Below are 6876 nucleotides of genomic sequence, written 5' to 3'. Positions count from 1 at the left end.
CTGAACCAAGGTTAATGTTATTTTTCAATCCACGATTGTAGGCCTAGGTCACCTGATCTTCGAGATTTCGCGGGGAAAGAAATTGTAAACAAACGTATGTGTGCAGTTCAAATGTAAACAAAAATGTATTTTTGGTATTTTCGGTTGCTGGACTTGGGTTTTCCCGCAGTAAGGAGCTGGGGTCAAATTGGTGGTCTATTGTTTATGGGTGCTGTGTTAGCCAGAGCTAACTCGTGATAATGAAGGTTACCATGGTATGTTTATGAGCTCACCACAGCTCTCAATACTTGATCTGAAGAGGCGCGCTGAACCTGAAATGGCCTTATCAGGGAGCTGCTCACGGTGCTGAACTTCTAGCTTGCCTGTCGAGTAAGTGCCTTGCCCGAGACCTGCATGGCTACATGTAGGAGGAGCACGCATTTTAAAGTTATAGTAGTGATAGTGCAATTGGTTCGAGCCATTTGGAGGCCGACATGTGAAGGCCTATCTGCATGGGTACTCCTTCTCCGTATAAAAAGGCGCATATTGCTGACGAAGGAACGAGGCATTGCCTCATCATCTCTATCGGACCAACTGATATACTTTTATATGCACGCATACAGCACGCCACAGCTAGGTCCGAGTCTGTGGACAAATGGTTGGTTTAATTTGTCTCTTCGATATGGCTCCTTTGATATTGCATTAGATGTTTATTGCAATTCAATCTATTCAAGGTATAGCCCATTTGAACCTGCCTGCGCCACGGGTACAATGCTAGTAAGATTGTATTGCAGCTTCGCCATGGTTACCCAGGTGTGTCATCTTCCTGGAGATAAAGACCAGTGAGTGCCTAACCTTAGATACGTTGCGCCTACACCTACTGCACTCACTAGTCTCAATCCTATCGCTAGGTGGCTGCTGATGACGGCACTAACTGCCAGTCATGAAATAAACTAATGCTGTAACCCTGTAGGCCTAACCTACCTGTAATCTAGCTATAATGACCAACATGTACCACTGAAGAAAAAACAAAAATGCCAAAATATCTTTAAAAAATAAAAAATAATTGAAAATAATGAAAGATATGCCTATGTGGGGCAAAGGAAGATGACACAGTATGAAATGATATGAAGTTGAAGTTATCAACATACTTAAGTGGCTTATTTGATTCACAGACTATTTGAGAAAAGGGAGGGCGCTCCCAAGAGCATTCAGGCTTGAAAAGTTTAAATTACATTAGTTTCAAGGGTGCAAAACACACTGGGCCACAGTGAAAGATTATGTGCAGTATTGCATTGTCAAATACATACAGGTGATCTACATACAGGTGATCTACATACAGGTGATCTTCAAACATGTTGATAAATCACAATTTTGAACAAACATTTTGCCTAACAAATTGTAGCGTTGCATTACATCACATTACATTTGTGCAGTATTGCATTGTCAAATACAAACAGGTGATCTTCAAGCATGTCGGTAAATCACTATTTGGAACAAATATTATGCTACAATTTGGAACAAATATTTGCTTAACAGATCGTTTGCATAGCACTTCATTACATTTGCCTGAAACAAGAGCATCGATGGGGTCGTCCAGCTCTGTATCAACGCGAACATTGGTGGAAGCAATGAGAGTTCTTTCATCAGGTTTGTTCCTGACAGTATTCCATGTATCTCTGACATGAAGTTGTAGCTGCAAATAGAAATACCCTTGAAACTTTCAAAACCCGTTTAGACAATCTCTGGAAAAATTAAAAAGTTCATATTTTTACTACAAGTGAGACGACTCTCCCACACCGTACTTCGTTTTTCCTTCTTTTTATAAAGCGCCTGGTCTTTTTGTATTTTTCTGTGTGGGCACCATATTTTGATATACAAACAACAATAGAGAATGACCAGTCTAAGTATGAGTCTAAGCATAAAAGACAAGGAATGAGGATGTCTTGACTGTGTCAAATTCAAAGAGATGGAAAATAAGACTGTATTGCACTGATTTTTCACAAACCTTATAAGTTGAAGACCCAAAAGGGTTATAAAACTTCCACGATGATGATGATGAAGTGATTTTCTTCATCGGTGGTTTTTCAGCATATCCTGATCAAGGCATGTGTTTTCGAGACGATCTTTGATGGGTTCTCCTTTCCAAGGCTCCTTTCCTACAGAATGGGGATGTCAGTGATTCAGATGTGATCCTGGGCTTGTTGAACCTTTAAAATATTAGAATAAGAATGATGTGTTCAATTTGGAATAAAATCTTTAGCAAGACTTTTCAAAACTGCTAGAAATCTCTCCTCTAGATCTTCACATTCTTGTTGGAATCCGTTTTTTATGTTCTTGAATATATTGGATGGTTCAGCTGTATCTTACTCAAGTCACATAATCTCAGTCACTGCTCAAAATTTCAATCTATGGCATTAAAACAGCAGACTAGCGGAGTCAAGAATCGAGTCTTACCTTGAGGCTATCTGCGCTATCTGCGCCATTTTATGGCCAAGCTTAGTCAAGGATCAAGTCAAACCTTGAGGCTCTCCCTCGGGTTGGTTGGGAGGGTCGTTCATTGTCATCCCAAAGGCAGTGACAATACCGGGACTTGCAACCTCTCACCAAAAGTCTAGTTGAACCTATAAAATATGGAATCAGAATGAGGCATTTCAATCAATCCTTAGCAAGATGTCTTAAACCTTGCAGAAAAATCTCCAATCCGAGCAAGATGTATTAAATCTTGCCGAAAAATCTATGGCATTAAAATAGCAGATCGACTATCTGCGCCATTTTGTGGCCAAGCTGAGTCAAGGGTCGAGTGTTACCATGAGGCCCTCCCTCAGGTTGGTTGGGAGGGTCGTTCATTGTCATCCCAAAGGCATTGATGATACCGAGACTTGCAACCTCTCACCTAAAAGACTAGTTGAACCTTCAAAATATGGAATCAGAATGAGGCATTTCAATCAATCCTTAGCAAGATGTCTTAAACCTTGCTGAAAAATCTCCGATCCGAGCAAGATGTGTTAAATCTTGCCGAAAAATCTATGGCATTGAAATAGCAGACTGTCTGCGCCATTTTGTGGCCAAGCTGAGTCAAGGATCAGGTCTAACCTTGAGACTCTCCCTCAGGTTTGTTGGGAGGGACGTTCTTCGTCATCCAAAGGCAGTGATGATACCGAGACTTGCCACCTCTCACCTAAAAGACTAGATGAACCTTCAAAATATCAAATCAGAATGAGGCATTTCAATCAATCCTTAGGAAGATGTCTTAAACCTTGCTGAAAAATCTCCAATCCGAGCAAGATGTATTAAATCTTGCCGAAAAATCTATGGCATTGAAATAGCAGACTATCTGCCCCATTTTGTGGCCAAGCTGAGTCAAGGATCAGGTATAACCTTGAGACTCTCCCTTAGATTGGTTTAGAGGGTCGTTCATTGTCATCCCAAAAGCAGCGACAATACCGAGACTTGCAACCTCTCACCTAAAAGACTAGATGAACCTTCAAAATATCGAATCAGAATCAGGCATTTCAAGCAATCCTTAGCAAGATGTCTTAAACCTTGCTAAAAAAATCTCCAATCCGAGCAAGATGTATTAAATCTTGCCGAAAAAATTAAGGCATTAAAATAGCAGACTGTCTGCGCCATTTTGTTGCCAAACTGAGTCAAGGATCAGGTCTAACCTTGAGGCTCTCCCTCAGGTTGGTTGGGAGGGACGTTCTTCGTCATCCCAAAGGCAGTGATGATACCGAGACTTGCAACCTCTCACCTAAAAGACTAGTTGAACCTATAAAATATGGAATCAGAATGAGGCATTTCAATCAATCCTCAGCAAGATGTCTTAGACCTTGCAGAAAAATCTCCAATCCGAGCAAGATGTATCAAATCTTGCCGAAAAATCTATGGCATTGAAATAGCAGACTATCTGCGCCTTTTTGTGGCCAAGCTGAGTCAAGGATCAGGTCTAACCTTGAGGCTCTCCATCAGGTTGGTTGGGAGGGTCCTTCTTCGTCATCCCAAAGGCAGCGACAATACCGAGACTTGCAACCTCTCACCTAAAAGACTTGTTGAACCTATAAAATATGGAATCATGAGGCATTTCAATCAATCCTTAGCAAGATGTCTTAAACCTTGCAGAAAAATCTCCAATCCGAGCAAGATGTATTAAATCTTACCAAAAAATCTATGGCATTGAAATAGCAGACTGTCTGCTCCATTTTGTGGCCAAGCTGAGTCAAGGATCAGGTCTAACCTTGAGACTCTCCATCAGGTTGGTTGGGAGGGTCGTTCTTCGTCATCCCAAAGTCAGTGATGATACCGAGACTTGCAACTTCTCACCTAAAAGACTAGTTGAACCTTCAAAATATGGAATCAGAATGAGGCATTTCAATCAATCCTTAGCAAGATGTCTTAAACCTTGCTAAAAAAATCTCCAATCCGAGCAAGATGTATTAAATCTTGCCGAAAAAATTAAGGCATTAAAATAGCAGACTGTCTGCGCCATTTTGTTGCCAAGCTGAGTCAAGGATCAGGTCTAACCTTGAGGCTCTCCCTCAGGTGTGTTGGGAGGATCGTTCTTCGTCATCCCAAAGACAGTGATGATACCGAGACTTGCAACCTCTCACCTAAAAGACTAGTTGAACCTATAAAATATGGAATCAGAATGAGGCATTTCAATCAATCCTTAGCAAGATGTCTTAAACCTTGCAGAAAAATCTCCAATCCGAGCAAGATGTATTAAATCTTGCCGAAAAATCTATGGCATTAAAATAGCAGACTGTCTGTGCCATTTTGTGGCCAAGCTGAGTCAAGGATCAGGTCTAACCTTGAGGCTTTCCCTGAGATTGGTTGGGAGGGTCGTTCTTCGTCATCCCAAAGGCAGCGACAATACCGAGACTTGCAACCTCTCACCTAAAAGACCAGTTGAACCTATAAAATATGGAATCAGAATGAGGCATTTCAATCAATCCTTAACAAGATGTCAAAAACCTTGCAGAAAAATCTCCAATCCGAGCAAGATGTATTAAATCTTGCAGAAAAATTTCAGGCATTAAAATAGCAGACTGTCTGCACCATTTTGTGGCCAAGCTGAGTCAAGGATCAGGTCTAACCTTGAAACTCTCCCTCAGGTTGGTTAATTGTCATCCCAAAGGCAGTGATGATACCGAGGCTTGCAACCTCTCACCTAAAAGACTAGTTGAACCTATAAAATATGGAATCAGAATGAGGCATTTCAATCAATCCTCAGCAAGATGTCTAAAACCTTGCAGAAAAATCTCCAATCCGAGCAAGATATATTAAATCTTGCCGAAAAAATCTATGGCATTAAAATAGCAGACTATCTGTGCCTTTTTGTAGCCAAGCTGAGTCAAGGATCAGGTCTAACCTTGAGGCTCTCCCTCAGGTTGGTTGGGAGTGTCGTTCTTCGTCATCCCAAAGTCAGTGATGATACCGAGACTTGCAACCTCTCACCTAAAAGACTAGTTGAACCTATAAAATATGGAATCAGAATGAGGCATTTCAATCAATCCTTAGCAAGATGTCTTAAACCTTGCAGAAAAATCTCCAATCCGAGCAAGGTGTATTAAATCTTGCCAAAAAATCTATGGCATTAAAATAGCAGACTATCTGTGCCTTTTTGTGGCCAAGCTGAGTCAAGGATCAGGTCTAACCTTGAGGCTCTCCCTCAGGTTGGTTGGTGATAATTAGTAGACCTTACCACCATGACTTTGGTGGCAGTGATCATAGTGTTAGACCAAACACCCGTGATCTGTACAGGGAAAAAGCACATGGTGCAGTGAGACAGAAGGAGCTCTGTGAGCAACTAAAGTGATCCAAAGCAATGGGAATCTGGCCGGCCCGGACAAGCAGATAAGTTACAAGGTACCACAAGGGATCATAGCTGAAGTACAAAGTGAGTGGTTACTCAGATATTTTCATGGTAGCAGAGCAATTCAGGATTTCACGGATCTCTTGACTTTCAAACAGTGACATAAAATTCCAAGATGGCGGCTTCAAATTTCAAGAACCCACCAGTTTTCACCCCAGGGATGGACTATGAAACATGGAAAAACGAACTGGCTATATGGCAAACAATGACTGATTTAGCTGACACAAAGCAGGCCTTAGCTGTTGCCCTTACACTACAAGGTCAAGCCCGTGCACGAGCTGTCGAAATCAAGGTAGAGAAACTAAGTGAAAAAGATGGCAAAGGACTGAAAACGCTCCTGCAGGAGTTGGATAAGATTTTCCTAAGGGACAAAGTAGATGTGGCGTATGAACACTACACCAGTTTCGATAAGTATCACAAACAAGAAGGGCAAACTATGACAGAGTTTATCATAGAGTTTGAGAGGAGACATGAGCTCTGTAAGAAATCAAACATGTCGTTACCTGATGCTGTTCTCAGTTTCAAATTACTCGACAGTGCGGGACTTTCAGACACAGATCGACAACTAGCGCTGACTGCTGCCTCTGATTTGAAGTTCAGTTCCATGAAGTCGGCGCTGAAAAGAATTTTTGGGGGTACATCTCCGAGTAATAGTTCAAGTGATGACACTGGCATTACTGTAAAAACAGAGAATGCATGTTACACCAAGTCAAATGCTCCATATGCTCAGTCTAATTCTAGATCATTTCCAAACAACACGAGAAGGAATCAAGGACCAGGTCGTGGCCCAGGACACTACAACGCTGGTAGTAGAAATGATAAAAAAGGTGAGGAACCCAGAGGAACAAACTCGCTCGATAGATTTGGAAATCGTACTAAGTGCGCTGTGTGTAAATCGGTTTTTCATTGGGCAAAGGATTGCCCCCACAGAGAGGAAATAAAGGAATGCAAAGATGAGGAGGAATGTAATATAACTTTGTTTGTAAAAGGCACTGACCCCAGTGAAGTGTTCATGTGCGAGG

The 6876-nt window shown here is 41.6% G+C and overlaps 1 long non-coding RNA gene across 1 annotated transcript; it reads right to left on the bottom strand.

Annotated features, from left to right (window-relative positions):
* Positions 1–1536: 1536 nt before the first annotated feature.
* On the bottom strand, positions 1537–2597 carry LOC135501061 (uncharacterized). Its single transcript, XR_010449550.1, has 3 exons — positions 2437–2597; positions 1988–2189; positions 1537–1675 (listed from the first exon to the last, which is right to left on the bottom strand). It is a non-coding gene; the product is annotated as an uncharacterized LOC135501061 (long non-coding RNA).
* Between the last annotated feature and the right edge of the window lie 4279 nt (positions 2598–6876).

Source organism: Lineus longissimus, chromosome 2 (assembly GCF_910592395.1).
Source record: "Lineus longissimus chromosome 2, tnLinLong1.2, whole genome shotgun sequence".
Lineage (NCBI taxonomy): Eukaryota > Metazoa > Nemertea > Pilidiophora > Heteronemertea > Lineidae > Lineus > Lineus longissimus.
The sequence above is the reverse complement of the archived record's forward strand: the minus strand, read 5'-3'. Positions and strand labels throughout refer to the sequence as shown.